Source organism: Cryptotermes secundus, unplaced genomic scaffold, assembly GCF_002891405.2.
Source record: "Cryptotermes secundus unplaced genomic scaffold, Csec_1.0 scaffold259, whole genome shotgun sequence".
NCBI lineage: Eukaryota > Metazoa > Arthropoda > Insecta > Blattodea > Kalotermitidae > Cryptotermes > Cryptotermes secundus.
In genome coordinates, this window is record NW_019742445.1 from 213880 (window position 1) to 229123 (window position 15244).

The following is a 15244-nucleotide window of genomic DNA, read 5'->3' on the forward strand; positions in this document are numbered from 1 at the left end:
GGGAAACACGGTAACTACTGCTTCTATGTGTGGAGCGTGTGGAGGCAGATACTACACACAGATATCGACCAATCAGGGAGCCTACACAAACCAATTTGAATTTCCGCAATTATATGCAGTTATGGCAGTTCATAATATGCAAATTGTTAAGTATGAATTTTGTTTTGATGTGGTTGCGAAACGGAAATAGACATTTGAGAACGAAGTTACATCACAATATTAAACATATTACTTGTGTATATGAATATTATGCTTACTACCACAAATGAAATTAGAAATATATAGAATTCTTTCCAGCCCAAAATTTTTAGGTTATGATGAACTGTCATCTAAACGATATTTGTTTTATGATATGTTCTGCAACTTTCGGTTTAGCCCAAAGATTGTCTGTAGAATGTGAAGGAGTTCTAAGAGTATCATGATGGGGTTATAATTTTCGTATTTCTTCTTGCATCATAAAAATGAAAACAAAAACCTGTAGTGCTGCTGGGTGCTTCTCATCCAGCAGGAAAGGAATGAAATCCACCAACTTTGCAAAGGATCCAGCACGGCATGTCTCTTTTAATTCATGGTGTAATTACTTTATTATGTGTTGCTTAATCCAATGAATAAATTGAGTTTAGTACATGCCTGTGTTCAATTTATTCAAACATAACCCCAAAATGTGTACCAAGTTTGTACTGTTTACTGAAGAATTATTTCTAGGTTTTGAGACTATTTGTTCTACTTTTACAGGGCTGCGGTATGGACAGGAAAAGTTGGAATACCTTGCACTATTGATTCTGCTAGAATGCTTTACAGTAAATATTTGTGCAGCAGACATTTCCTGGAAAGTGATTTCACTACAGCTGAAAGGGTATAACTGAACAAAGTGGCAGTTCCATGTGGCTCAGATTCTGCTTCACAGTAATTCCCACAACCTCCTGTCCCTTCCTTGAATCCCTTACCTCACAAAGACTGCTCATGTTGTTTTTCCCACCACCTACAACAAGACACTGGTACCATCCCCTGTAACACATATTCCTATCGTTCCTATCCATGCACATGGTCCTTCCACTTCCTTTAAAATGTCTGCAGTGCAACCATTACCAACAGCAGCCACAAACTTTTGCAGTGAAAGAAACCTTGTTTTACCTAAGCCCTGTAAATATAAATGCTTCTGATGGGGACCTCAGGCATATCAATCATTGCAGCAAGCCACAACACTGTATTGGCTACAGGTAAGGAACATTGCACTCTATACTATGAATTATGTTCCGTTATGAAAGAAGTGGCTAGGAGAATAATGAGAGCCAACTTTCGAAGTGACTGATCCGATAACCCAGTTGTGATCAAACAGACGTCCTTATTATAATCATCCATTACTTATGAAACTTTACGTCAATATACAATCTATATAAATAAAAATGCAACTGTTCGTTTGTTACCGATCTTAAATCTCCGAAAGTTCTTCACCGATTGCTTCGAAATGTTGGCACAACGTTGCATACGAATGCGTGCGTGTTTTTATATACCTATTATATAGATGTCACACCTGTGACAGGTAAAAACATGATTCTTTTGAAAAACAGAATTGGAATTTGGAATTCAGAAGAGTCTCCCCTATGGAAACGCTAGAACAGATCGTTGCATAGGAAGTAACAATAGCGATACTGTATCGAATCACCACGGTTACGAAGAATATACGGAGCGTTCCAACAGAGACAACGCAATAACAATGGGTCGTTGCGTAGGAATCGCGGAATCAATAAAGCAGCGTTTCCGCAGTTATGACAAAGGCTCATTTGCATAGCAGCGGCCGAGGGTTTAAAAGGGGGTTGAATTCATTCACCCAGTCAGTCTTGGAATAGCTGCCGCTGAAGAAGCTTGGAACCTAGACGCCAAGAGGTACAGAAGTATTGGCCGAGAGATTGTGTAACCAGTAACTCTAATATTGCAAGTGGCGATAATTGTAAAGTGTGCAAGTGAATTACAATAAAGATTCGCTATAATTAATACGGCGTAAAGCTATTTGTAGCGTGACATACCCAAACACGCTACATGCATTACTGACGCGTGCAACAGGTCACAGCCACATCAAATTCGTGCATTGTTTGCAATCATATTGACCGCCTGCTTTCCTTCATCTCCAACAGAGTTATGGGAGAAATAAAAATAGCACATGGCTGAAGATATTTTCCGTCGAATACGCAAAGAAAATTCCAACATGAACATGGCTTTCACAACAGAAATCTGCAAAGAAGCGTTGATAATGATTGAGGGTACGGCCTGAGTGCAGCGGGGCTAGGAGCGTTTGGCGGGGCGAGGCGTGCAGCGTGCATCACAAACCCATTTGAATATATTGGCGTGTCCTGGGACGGAGCGTTTTGAGCGGAGCGGGCAGCATGTTGTACTAGCGTGCAGAGGAGCGTGCAGCGTGTATGTCAAACCAGTTTGTGTTTCAGTAGCATTTGGAGCGTTTGGAAGATGTCTTTTGAGGATATAACCGCTGAACGCTAGAGGTGCACTGAGGACACAGCAGCGGCCCGCTGCTGTCCCTGCCATAAGTTGCCCACGCCCCGCTGCACTCAGGCCGTACCATGAAGATTTGTGCTTAGAAATCGCGAACAAAATTCTCAATCGATTGGGAATGCCATCACCGAATCGATCTGCTGCTGCTTCGTTCAATGTAGAATTGCGTCGTGAACAAAATTACAACACGGGTGATCTTTTGTCGTATGTGCAATCAAATATTCCTAAGCTAACGCTTGAGCAAAAAGGCATTTACGATCAAATAATGCAAACTGTCAATAACGGGGTTTCAGAAATCTTCTTCTTAGATGCGCCAGGAGGAACTGGAAAATGTTCCTAAGTAGATTGATTCTGGCAGCAATTCGATCCCAAAATGACATAGCCTTAGCTCTTGCGTCGTCCGGAATAGCTGCGACATTGCTACCAGGTGGAAGAACTGCTCATTCCGCTTTGAAATTGCCATTGAACATGCAATTCATTGAAACTCCCACGTGCAACATTTCCAAAGGAGCAGGCATGGGAAGGGTATTGCAGAAATGCAGACTTATTGTTTGGGATGAATGCACAATGGAGCACAAAAAATCGCTCGAGGCACTTCATCGATCATTGCAAGATTTGCATGGAAACGTCAGACCATTTGGGAACGCATTAATATTGCTTGCAGTAGATTTCAGGCAAACATTACCTGTAATTCCTCGATCGACACCAGCGGACGAAATAAATGCTTGCCTGAAATACACTACTTTGTGACGACACGTAAAGACGTTAAAATTAACTACAAACATGCGTGTCCAGCTGCAGAACGATCGATCAGCTGAGATATTCTCACATCATTTGCTGGAAATTGGGAATGGAAAGGTGCCGGTTGATCTGACCTCAGGACGAATTTCATTGCTTCATAACTTCTGCAATTTAGTGACGTCAAAAAAAGAATTGGTTGAAAAAGTATTTCCCAATATTCAAACCAATTATAAGAATCACGATTGGCTGAGTGAAGGAGCTATTCTTGCGGCCAAGAACAAAGATGTCTACGAACTTAACAATATCATTCAGTCTAATATTCACTGCGAGGCAGTCACATACAAGTCCGTCGACACTGTTGTGGAAGCAGGTGAAGCGGTTAATTATCCAACAGAATTTTTGTATTCACTCGATCTGCAACAGCAACGCGTGGCCGGGTACAGCTAGTTTTATGATAAATCTTATTTTACTGTCTTATTTGCAGCTTTTTAAGTTTTAAATTTTAAACTTAAAGTTAATAAATAGTTTCACATAAGACTGTAAAATAAGATTTGTAATAAAATGGAAGAGTGCAACAGGATGCAACAATACACTCTTATCAATACACAAGTTACATGGAATATGTCAAACGATTTTATGGTAATTCAAAACATTTGAAAAGCAGAACACACTATCAGTAATATGATTTATAACAGAATAAGATGGTAAAGACTTTGCTATGAGCAATAATTTAATTCAATATACAAAATCTTTAAAATGGCAGTCCCAAAGTAAAGTGTGTTATTTTCAAATCTGGAAAAGTATGGTAGTCCATCATGTAAGGAAGCCCACTGATTTTATTTTTAATGTTCTTTCAGGAGGGTGTTGTGGTGAATACCTGACAAGAGCTGTTTGATGATCACCTTATGAACACATTTGGAGCTATTCGTTCATAGTCTGGTTTGGACAATAATCCTACTGTGGAACATTTTGTAGATGCCCTGAAGACTAACATTATCAATGCACTTGCTATCAGAGGTCTTTGTGGAACTGTTTGGGAGTATGATGGTGCTACTGTTCTGGGTAACCTACAGTCATTGTTCAGGGCACCTGATGTTTCTTCACTAAATCCGTCCATAAGTCATGGCAAGGAAACCCCTGATGATGTTCCTAAGAGTTTCCATGTAACTGAACAAGTACAAAAGGAAAATTGTTGCTTCAGTACATACTGGTGACATGGAAGTGGTCTCAGTAGCCTATGTCAGTGGTTCCATTGCCAGACAGGTGCTTTGTGGTGTCAGCTATGATGCATGCAAGACATGCCTGATATCTGAAGTGCTGCTATGAGCCAATTTCTTCATATATTTCAAGGAGTACAGGGATACAGAACAGTCTCTCACATGTCCTTCTGAGACATTGGTCTGGAGATTGCTGATACGCTGTAAATATAATGGAGTTTACGATGGAAGGCACTTCAATTCATGTTGCTGCATATCACAGCTGCCATTAAGAGCACCATTGACTTGGAGTGGATTAGGTGTACTGGTTGTTCATCTCAGTACCGATGAATAGTGGACGGTATTGTGAGATGTCTCACAAGAATTTACATTCCTTGATGGTGTAAGCAAACAGACAGGTTGATGACTGAAGCAGCCAGACAGAGGACCACTGAGAGGAAGCTGAAGATACTTACACATCAGTAAGTCGTTAGGAAAGTAATGCTTCTTCATATTTGCCTTGTAATATCCTGCCCATACTAGCCCTGAAAATCGGCAGGGAGCAGTTATTGAATTACTAGAATAATATATGCCAACTGCTAACATGACTTCAACAGATGTTTCGTAAGTTGGAGAAAGGAACCCTGGTGACAAGCAACTGCAACCACCATACCTTCATATGCTCTTGTCTCAAACCTTTGGTACTGAGTAATTTTTTGGTAACATTGTCACCTACAGTCAGATTACATACAAGAAACCAAATCTGATCTTCAGCTCCATCACTTCCTTGCTTTGGAGACCTGTTTCCTTCTCAGTATATTAGAACATCATTGTCAGAAGATGGTCAGAGTTCATTCTGCCTTGTATCTTTAACACTTTGTGGACATGAAAGTTTGCGAGCTATTGGCAAACAAGATAAGAAAAGAGCTAAGTAGCCCAGTAGATTTAATTATACCTTGCACTGGCGCCAGGCAGACACATGACTGCTGCGTGATAGACCTCTTGAATGTTTGCTTCGAAGTCAGTAACATGAACCTGCTGTTTATGACCCAACTGTTTTCCTTTCTCACTCCAAAAGAAAATGCCTTTGTTCATCTTCCAGCTGCATGCACCGGGCAGGAAGTTACTAGTGCAAAATGGATAAAGTTCTGAAGAGGTTGAAGTCAGAGCGTTTTCTCGGAAAACAAGAAATATCTGACTTGTTCTACTATAAATGTGATAGTGACTCTGATAGTGAGTGTGGCAGGGGCGAACAAAAAATTGTGGCCACAGACAGTGAACATGTTTCCACCCAGACTAACGATTCATTAGGAATATGCAGATTATGGGTAAGTTAATACTGACGTTTTCATTTTCAGTATATTGGTGAATTGTAAGTGATACATTCAAGTGATAGTGACTTTGGTAGAGACTGTGGCAGGAGCGAACAAAAAATTGTGGCCACAGGCAGTGAACATATTTCCACGCAGACTGGTGATTAATGAGGAATATTCTGATTATGGCAAAGTTAAGAATTCACAACCTCACTTTTTATGAAAATTGTGAAGTGCGAACATGCCAAGGGGAAGTATCCTTCTAGGCAGTGCTGTGTTTGCGCAGTAAATAACAAAAGAAGTATGACTGTCTACATGTGCAAGTTCTGTGTAATGCCAATTCACAAAGGGGGATGGTTCCAGAAATATCACACTCTCAAGCACTTCTAGGAGCATTGGTAAGTGTTCTCCAAAAATTTTAGTTCATAAAATTAATTAGGAGATTTTATATTAAATTTTAAAGTGAACAGCGCACAAGTTAGGATAGTAGGTTTAAACATGCCGATCCCCAGGGTGATTTAAGGGACGGCCCTTTAAATTCCGGTAATGGCTGCGGGACTGATTTAATTTAAATGCCCGCGATTATAAAGCAATAAAAATTGTAATTATTTAATAAAATTGCTGTGATTTCTACAATTTTTGTGATAAACGAACCAAATAAATGCTGCTTTTTTTTCTAGAAAGAATGTAGAATCAGATATTGTAATTTAAAGACTTTATAAAGTGTGTAAAAATTTTTAGACTGATTCCAACTAAAAAATTCCCCAATTTGTCGTCTGTCTACAAGAATTCATTCAGTTCTTGCAAGTATGAATGCGGCTGATGTGGCAACACAGCTGATGCTAATCTAGCCGATGTTTAGTCTTGCATTTCTCAATTTTTATTCACGTACGTTCTTTCGGTATGCAGAGATGTGGGCGAGTATCTATTCGTTTATAAAAACCCTGATTGTTTATTATCGCTTATAGCTACACAACATGTTCTCTGTTCTGACACTGCTGGTGTTAGTTTATAAGAACTTTCAAGGTTAGCGTCCTTACAAAACTGCCCACCGCGTCAGAACAGTCAAGGTTAGCATTCTGCGAAGTTGTGAACCAACCATTGCGTCGTCTCGTTTGGAAGACTCGGACATACTTCATCTCATAAATGACTCCGAATCAGATTGTTGTACCGACAATTCTGAGAGTGGTGTTGAGGAAAGTGAATCAGAAATTGATTTCGACGAAGAACCATCATCTTGGTCGGCAACCTGGGGACCACCACACCAGCATGGCAAGAGGAGTGTGCATAATTATTCAGGTGGAGCTGTGGGCATACTGTGGCAAACAGTTATAGCATCTGTCGTCGAATCTGGAAATGGACAAATAAACTATTTTTCCATCTCCTGGATCTGACAGTTACATCCTGTTGTCACACAGAGAATTTCGTCTCGCTCTTGTGCGGAATATGCTGGAGGGGTCCACTTCGCCCTCAACAGCCCAGGGGTCGAACCCCTGCAGTTTCATCAGAGATATCTCGATTAGAGGAGACCAAACCACATCACTGGCTGTTGATTTCGACGAAGAACCATCATCTTGGTCAGCAACCTGGGGACCACCACACCAGCATATCAAGAGGAGTGTGAATAATTATTTAGGTGGAGCTGTGGGCAAACTGTGGCAAACAGTTATAGCATCTATCGTCGAACCTGGAAATGGACAAATAAACTATTTTTCCATCTCCTGGATCTGAACAGTTATATCCTGTTGTCACACAGAGAATTTCGTCTCACTCTTGTGCGGAAAATGCTGGAAGGGGTCCACCTCGCCCTCAACGGCCCAGAGGTCGAACCCCTGCCGTTTCATCGGAGATATCTCGATTAGAGGGTGCCAAACCACATCACTGGTCGACTTCCTCTACTTCGCAGTTGAGGTGTCGTGTGTGCTCTTCGCGTGGGAAACGAAGAACCGTCCGGACAAAGTGCGTGAAGTGTGACGTCGGACTCTGCATTTCCAGATGATTCCAAGAATTCCACACGAAGGCAACATTCTGTTAGATGACGCAGATGGGAAGACAGACAACTTATAAAGCTGGTGTCCAAAAATCATGTAAGTAGAACAAGAATTTATACTTAAAATTATATTTAAAGGTTAAATATCTAAATCGCCGGTCCGCGAGAGAGAGGTTCTTCCGGCAAGATTCCATCCCGGAACCGTCTAGTTGTAAATCAGCAATTGTCCTCCCATAGGCCTAGGATGTCACTATTGTCCCTAACGTCGCCTGTTTGCTCCCAGTATCGTGAACTCATGAACTGACCTTGTGCGAGACCGGCCAGAAGGGGTCTTGGGTTCTCTGATCGTGTTCCTTGAAGACCTAAAGAGAGTTTATGGACATCTAGAAAAATACGAATGTAGGACAGATGCTAGGCTCGACCCTGGTCTTTCTCTTTTCATTCTTCTAATTTTCCTCGTTTTTTATGCCAACTGGGGTACTGGTAAAGAGAGGGCAGTTGTTTACAGGGAGTGGTGGTGGACAGTTGAAAAGGGAGTTACAGGATGGTAGCTAGGGAGTGACGTGTATGGTCAGTGAACTCGGGGCAAATTGACGTACAAAGGATAAGTGTGACGGAGCGGCAAGCTTGGAGGAATAAAATAAAGATTAATTCATGTGTGAAATTAAAAATTAGGTCTTCAATACACGGTGTATTTTGGAGATCCCTGAATTATTAACCCCGAATTGTGTTCAACTCCCATCTCCGAAGCACCCGTATCCTGAGATAAAGAACTCAAGGTCTAGTGACAGTCGTGGCAGATGTACTTCGGCGGAAGGCTAAAGTCTACATGGTTATGGGGAATGCCTTTTCTAATTGCAACGCAGTTCCTCCTTTTCTGACAAGTGGCGGTCGAGTCTATAAAAGTGGTAATTTGGAATGAAGAACCTCTCATGCGGTCTTAGATATGTCTCTAAAAACAAGGCCACATCAACGTTTAGATCTTGCAGCTGTTTGCTGACCTCACAGCACCAACAGCTGATGAGTCCCTTTTAATTTCAGTCCCACCTGGTTTCCCTGGACCTTCCTAATTGCATATTCTAAGGCAAAGTTGAAAAGGAGTGGCAATAAAGCATCTCCTTGTTTTAGACCATTCTGAATAGGAAATTTATCAGACAAATATTTACCTACACGGACTTTATTATACATTTCGTTTAAACACATTTTAATGAACCTAAATAGTTTCATGGGTATCCCAAAAAAGTTCATTTTCATTAGACAATATTTTATCAGCAAAATGACTACAGGGTATTCTTTCCTGCACAGGAATTTTCATACCAACCTTCAGAAATTCATCAGTGATTTTTTTAAGTTTACTTTAATATTCTATAGAAGTTACACAGCAACAAATTAGTTCAGCCTCTCAGGAAATGTCATACACTATGCTCTGGAATTTCAGAGCTCAGATCCGAAATGTTATTTCACACAGTGGATAATATATTGAATATGTTCATTGCAAAGTGAATCTCTCATATTTTCTTAATATTTTAATATCAAATTCATGCCATTCAGATTTATCATTTTCAATTTACACACAAGTGAAATAGTGTGATAAACAAAAAATTAACTTGCACTTACTTTATAATTACAAGCTCTTTTCTTCAATAGCTTTTTGTAGCTTTCAGTAGCTCCTGCTGGCATGGCCTGTGAAGCAAGATAGTTATAAATCTCTGTGTAATAAGATAAATCTCTGTCATTAGAATGTCCCTGATGTAGTTCCATTAGGAGGGACACCTGCCCCTCTGAACAAATATCAACACCTTGGTGACTGGACTCCATACTGCCATCAGCATTTAAACATGGAAGGCGCTCATCAACTTCAACCTGAAATTATCATGCAATAAAAGCAGAGTTAATACATAATAGTCATAATAATAATAATAATAATAATAATAATAATAATAATAATTATTATTATAATGTTTGCATTGAATGCTATGACTTTGAGGGGCCTCTGAACTCTAGTGATCATTTTGTTTCATGAGGTTTAATACAATTTTTGTAATGGCCATTATTTTGTCCACCTCAATCACTGCACCATTGAACTCTGTCAATATCTGCTGTGTTACCGTCATTACTCTCAACATATTCTCGAGAGGTTGATTGTTTACATTAGGAGCCTGAACTGACTGACCTGTTTCCTTCTGCAGTGCAAGGGCCGGTATAATCTGCTTCCTTGTTGGGGGTGGAGCCACCGGAACATGGCTTTCCTGAGGGCGCTGTTGCTGCTCTACTGTACTGCCTCGAAGTGCCGCCGCGAAGGAGACACCTGGAGTGACGACGGTGAAAGAGAACACCCTCCCTGTGGTTGTTTTGGGCGTTATCTGAGCTTTCATTTTCTGTTGCTCCTCCTTGGCATATTTGCAACCCCGATAAATGGCGGGATGCGGCTTTTCTCCTTCTGTTAATCGGCAGTTTCGACATACTGGGCTGGAGGCAGAGTTCTCCCCTTCTGGGCACTCCTTGTGTAGGTGGCTACCTCCGCACCAGAAACAACTTGGGGGGTTGCTTGCAGTTTGCCCAAACGTGGCCGACGTGCTGACAGTTATAGCACTGTGTAAGCCCGTTTTGCGCTTTGTACACCTCTACCCTGATGGCAATGTGGCAGAGGTTGGTCACTCGCAAGATTTCTTGGGAATTTTCCGTTCTTGGTGGGGTCAAAAGGAACAAGGGAAGATTCATGGTCCTTGCTCCTTCTGGAGGTGTGCGACGACTGGTTGTCATTTGTTTGACGTTAATAACGTCAAAACCCAGACTCACCATATCGTCAGAGATATCCCCCTCTGCAGTATTTTTCGGGAGGTGACGGATAACAACTTTGATGTGAATTTCGGATATTGGCTAGTAGGAAATATATGCAAGATTGTTACCCTCCAGAAATTTCTTGATGACTGAAAAGTCTACAATTTCTTTCCTGACAATTCTGGTCCCGCTATGATGTTGGGGAACTCAAAATTGCCATTGACAGTGCCTTTGATATTCCTCTGGAACTGTATCAGGTTTCTTGTAGAGGTTAATACATGGGAGGCGGCCTACCTGATCTGCTGCAAGATGACTGCTGTTGTTCCTTGTCGGTTGTCTCCTCCGCGACGTCCATTTCTGTTGTCCTCAGAGGCATAAAGATGATTCTTGTTTGTACTTCAACCTAGGAGTTTATCCCAGAGTACTCGGGCCAGGTGTCGGCTTTGAGGTCGGGTCTGTCATTTATCAGTCAGTCTGTATTAATAAGTCCACTGTCTCCATTTACATACATTTATATATACACACTTATTCCTTATTTCAATGGCCAATATATACAAGGCCTCTGTTAGTCGAGGCTAGGTACAGCTGATTATGCTCTTTTTTTCTAGTATTATTAGCTACCACGGCAGTCTAGTCACTTGAACGGTCGTATGCCTGACCGCCGCCAAGTTTAAGCCACTTATACTTTCTGTGTCGTGCTTCGCCTTTTCCGATGTTGCGAACATTCTCATTATCATGATTTTGTATGACTTCTGCTTGTGCCTGCATAAGATTGTTATGTAATCATATACGTATGGAATTTTGAATGCCACGTGCAATTCGCGGACGGGTGTGCGCATTGGAAAATTGCCAGTGGTGCAGAGAACCTTGTTTTACAGGCTCTACAATTTCACTAGATGGGTGTCTGCCGCAAACTCCCAGACAGGACTAGCATAAGTCATTACGGATCTAACAAGAGCTTTACTGAGGGTCAGTATAATTTTAGTGCTCAATCGCTCACTTTTGAATAGGGAATATACTCTAATGAATGTTCTGAAGGCCTTGGTTTCGATCACTTCTATGTGTAATCTCCATGACACTTTCTTATAGAAGATTACACCTAGATGTTTTGCACTATTTACAAATGGAATAATTCTTCCATTTAGGGTCAGACAAGATTCAGGCGGTTGACGACAACGAGAGAAGTAGGCTCCCTGAGTTTTATCTTCATTATCTGTTATTTCCAGCGCTCACACCATGTCTCTTTGAGCTGAGACAGCGCTGGAATTTTCTAACAATAAAACTCTCCTGCCCATCTGTCGCATGTATACAGGTGTCGTCGGCAAAGAGGGCCAGGTGAACACTATGAGTTTTGCGGCATCATTTATGTACAGGTTGAAAAGAGTAGGGGAAAGGACAACCTTGTGGCACTCCTGCTTGCATTTCCTTTGGCGTTGACATTTCGCCTTCGACCGAGACCATGAATTTAAGTTTAGAAAGAAAGAACCCAATAAGTTTGGTCAAACGGTTCAAGAATTCCAATTTTAGTAACTTATACAGCAATCCTGGGTGCCACGTGGTATCAAAGGCTTTTTCGATGTCCAAGAACAATGCAGCCGTAGATATTTTATTGTTGAAATTGTCAATGGTCCGCCAACCTCATACATTGCAGTGTCGTGCTGTGGAGTGCACGAAATAAAAACTGGCTTGCGTTGTGCAGGCCCCTTTCTTCAATATGATTACAAAGGAAATTCAAAATTGCTTCCTCGAATAATTTTCCTGTCTTGGACAGGAGGCTCATCGGACATAATTTTGAGGGAATTTCGGGTATATACTGAGTTTAGGTAAAGTTATTATTTTCGCTTCCTTCCAATTATTTGGAAAATGAGAGAGCCGAAAACAATGGTTGAATAAATGAGTTAGGTGAACCAATGTTCGCCTTGGAAGGTGCTTGAGGCATTCATTTGGGATGCCGTCAATTCCAAAGGCCCTCTTTAATTTCAGGGATTTTATTAACTTTTGAACGTCACATGGTCTGATCCTTAGAGGGGGTTTTCATCAACGGTTTCCAGCAGAGCTTGAACTCTAGCCTCCACCCGCTTTCATGTTTTTCGTCGCTCAGATCCTGTGACATGACCTGAATTTCCAAACTGTCGGCAATTTCGTTGGCTTTTTCAGAAGGATGAAATTTTAGGCCATGAAACCATGAATAGCAGTTGGTGCCCTTTGTCCGTCTCTCTTAAGGAGAGATTTCGCAATGGGCCATATATTCTGAGGCGTGACTTCAGCGTTACCTATTTTTGTTTCCCACCGTTCTAGTGCCTTTTTACGGGTCAATCGCCTGATTGATTTAGTGACACAATTGACTGCCGTCAATCGTAAGCACCATCGAGGTGCTTACAGAGCACTATCCTTTCAGCCTCGTATTTCGCTATGAGCTGATTCCATACTCCGCCGTTTCCATTTATGGATGGCGATGTGTGGATAAGCTGCCATATTGTTTGTAAGCCTTTCCCTAGTAATTCTGCCTCTTCCTGGCAATCAGGGTTCTTAGTTTTCAGGTTTTAATGATTCCTCTCAAAGGAATCCACTATCGCTTTTCACCGCGTTTCGGCCAAGGTCGGTTCCGTCATTTCGCCTGCAGGTGGGACGGCCCCTACCTCGGATGCACCACCCCCACCACTCAATGTTTAAGCGCACACACACTCCAACTCTATGATCACTCTAGATAATTCAAAACTCCTTCGGTAAGCCAGTGATCAATTTCACAGCGCCTGAATCAAAGACTACGGACCAAATCTCAATTACTCTCCGAATAGCCTAAGAACTTGATGAATCAACGTAACTCCTCAATCTCTCCTCTCCAAAGTATCCTAAATAACCGACTCAATCAATCAACTCCTTCCTTCCCCAAGTGACTTCTGAGTCCGCCAACTCAATTTCAGTTGAATTTCATTCCTGACTCCCAATTCAACCTGACTTCAGTCTCTCGTTTCTTGAGAGCTTTAAGCTGGATTGTTTTATTGAAGAGAGTCGGTTCCTTAAGAACCTTTATATTTGTCTTCCTAGTAAAAGGTATAAATACCATCTTATTGGGATTGATGGAAAGACCTGTTCTTTCACACCATCCTTTGACCATGTACAGAGCTCTTTGAAGAGGCTCTCATACGGCCCAAATAAATTTTCCATTTATGAAGATTGCTATGTCATCAGTATATCCTACTGTATAGTACCCATTATCATTATTCCTCAAATTAAAAAAGGAATGTGGAATTGACGGAATCACAAGGGAATGCCTCAGGCACCATCCAAGGCGACCATTGGTTCACCTAACTCATTTATTCAATCATTGTCTTCGGCTCTCTTTATCCAAATACTTGGAAGGAAGCAAAAATATTTTTACCTAAACCCGGTAAAGATCCGAAATTCTCTCAAAATTTACGTTAGATCAGCCCCCTGTCCACAACAGGAAAACTATTCGAAAAAGCAATTTTGAATTTCCTCCAAAAACATATTGAAGAAAGAGGCCTGCTCATCGCATACCAGTTTGGTTTCCGTGCACTCCACAGCACGACACTGCAATGTATGAGGCTGGCAGATCATGTGATTCTTAATTTCAACAATAAAATACCTACAGCTGCAGTGTTCTTGTCATCGAAAATGCCTTTGATACCACGTGGCACTCAGTATTGCTGTATAAGTTATCAAATTTGGAATTCTCGGACAGTTTGACCAAACCTATTGGGTCCTTTCTTTTTAAACCTAAATTCAGTGTCTCGGTCGAAGGCGAAATGTCAACGCCATTGGAAATGCAAGCAGGGGTGCCACAAGGTTCTGTCATTTCCCCTACTCTTTTCAACTTGTACATAAATGATGCCCCCCAAACACAAGGTGTTCACCTGGCCCTCTTTGCGGACGATACCTGTCTATATGTGACAGATCTCAAGGAGGTTTTTATTGCTAGAAAACTTCAGCGCGGTCTCAGCTCAATGGAGACCTGGTGTGAGCGCTGGAATATAAAAATTAATGAAGATAAGACTCGGGGGATCTACTTCTCTCGTGGTCGTCGACCGCCTGAGTCTTGTCTTACTCTAAATGGAAGAAATATTCAATTTGTAAATAATGCAAAATATCTAGGTTTAATCTTCAATAAGAGAATGACATGGAGATTACACATAGAAATGATCGAAGCCAAGGCCTTCAGAACATTCATTAGAGTATATTCCCTATTCAAAAGTGAGCGATTGAGTGCTAACATTAAACTGACCCTCCATAAAGCTCTTATTAGATCCGTAATGACTTATGCTACTCCCGCCTGGGAGTTTGCGGCAGACACCATCTAGTGAAATTGCAGCGCCTGCAAAACAAGGTTCTCCGCACGATTGGCAATTTTCCAATGCGCACACAGGTCCGCGAATTGCACATGGCATTCAAAATTCCATACGTATATGATTGAATAACAAAATTATGCAGGCAACAAGCAGAAGTCATACAAAATCATGATAATGAGAATGTTCACAGCATCGGACAAGGCGAAGCTCGCCACAGAAAGTATAAGAGACTTAAAGTAGGCGGCGGTCTGTCATCAGACCTTTCAAGCGACTAAATTGCGGTGATAGCGATTACTACTAGAAATAGGGCATCATTTGCTGTACCGAGCCTGGACTAACAAAGGCCTTGCATATATTGTACACTGAAGTAAGTAATAAGTGTGTATATGTAAAGTATGTAAA

General features: G+C 41.4%; 1 long non-coding RNA gene across 1 annotated transcript; it reads left to right on the top strand.

Moving 5' to 3' along the window:
• Positions 1-63: 63 nt before the first annotated feature.
• LOC111873145 lies at positions 64-6043 on the top strand. The gene is made up of 3 exons (XR_002844357.2): positions 64-145; positions 736-1220; positions 4110-6043. It is a non-coding gene; the product is annotated as an uncharacterized LOC111873145 (long non-coding RNA).
• The last annotated feature ends 9201 nt before the right edge of the window (positions 6044-15244 follow it).